Source organism: Euprymna scolopes, chromosome 1, assembly GCF_053919585.1.
Source record: "Euprymna scolopes isolate OS-2025 chromosome 1, ASM5391958v1, whole genome shotgun sequence".
Classification (NCBI taxonomy): Eukaryota; Metazoa; Mollusca; class Cephalopoda; order Sepiida; family Sepiolidae; genus Euprymna; species Euprymna scolopes.
Genome location: NC_136482.1, coordinates 126,163,955 through 126,165,455, shown reverse-complemented (window position 1 = coordinate 126,165,455; position 1,501 = coordinate 126,163,955). Strand labels below are relative to the sequence as shown.

The following is a 1,501-nucleotide window of genomic DNA, read 5'->3' as shown; positions in this document are numbered from 1 at the left end:
AGCTCCCCTACTCCCAGGGGAGTTGGGCCCCATTTCCCCTTCACTCCTCACATTAAAAATCGGCCTTGTGCCTAATTTGCTCGGTGGGGGAGCAAATAAATACCAACCCCACATATAAGACCTTTGTCAATGTAGGGTCAACACTTCATGCCAATTGTCATTATCCAGCTCCCCTACTCCCCGGGGAGTTGGCTCCCATTTCCCATTTCACTCCTCACATTAAAAACCGGCCTTGTACCTTATTTGCTCGATGAGAGAGCAAATACATACCCTTTTCTTGGCCTTTTGGTCAAGATCAAAGTGTAGTATCTGTTCCGGCAGATACTGCACTTAAGATAATTTGTACCAGTCAATGGAGGGGAAACCCTCTATACTGGGACAATTATTATTTTTGGTAACCAGAGTGACCCCTTTTAGGGGAGCTTGTTTTTACCTCACATTAAAAACGGCCTTGTGCCTAATTTGCTCAGTGGGGGAGCAAATAAATACCATCTGTTCCGGCAGATGCTGCAAGCTATGACTAGCTATGACTAGCTATGACTAGCAAAGACAAGATGTGGGGGCAACCCCACATGCCTGACCATTAATCAGCTCCCATTTCCCACCTCTCGGGAGCTGGTCCCCTTTTTCCCTTCCCCCTCCCTTCACTCCTCACATTAAAAATCGGCCTTGTGCCTAATTTGCTCGGTGGGGGAGCAAATAAATACCATCTGTTCCGGCAGATACTGCAAGCAAAGGCCATATGTGGGGGCAGCCCCACATTTAAGATCTTGTTCATTGTAGGGACAACCCTTCATACCAATTGTCACTATCCAGCTCCCCTATTCCCGGAGAGTTGCTCCCCATATCCTCTTCACCCCTCAAATTAAAAATCGGCCTTGTGTCTAATTTACTCCGTAGGGGAGCAAATAAATACCATTTTCTTGGCCTTTTGGCCAAGATCAAAATGTAGCATATGTTCTTACTACATGCTGTGCTTATTATCATAAAAAGTGGGGGACCACTTTTCTGTATTAATTTAATGTAAAATGGTCACCAACTTTACAACCAGCCAGTCTCAAAGCAATTCAAGTTATTCTCCAGATCATTCAAGCTGTTTTTGAAGGATTCCAGTTATTTTTTAAGCATTCAAGTCATTCTTAAGTTCATTAAAGTCTTTCTAATTCATTTACTTTTTATTTATTTAAGTCATTTCAGCCCATTTTTCGGTCATTTTAGTTTGTCTTTAAGAATTGCATGTCAATTCTACATTCACGCATTCATTCATTACATGAGACCACGCGACTAATGGCTATCGGCCTTGTTATTAATACGGAACATCGCTTATTCATCCTATTATCATACTTTTCACACACACTCTCATACACATTCATACACACACATATATGCGCATATACGTGTGTGTATTGTGTATGCACGTGTGTGTAACTGTTTGAGCTAATCGCAATTAATACAATTGTATGAACTGTTTATAACATTTCCAAATTTAAGAGAAAACCGT

At 41.7% G+C, this 1,501-nt stretch overlaps 1 pseudogene; it reads left to right on the top strand.

The window, feature by feature from the left end:
- Positions 1 to 268: 268 nt before the first annotated feature.
- LOC145284876 (U2 spliceosomal RNA) lies at positions 269 to 414 on the top strand (annotated as a pseudogene).
- The last annotated feature ends 1,087 nt before the right edge of the window (positions 415 to 1,501 follow it).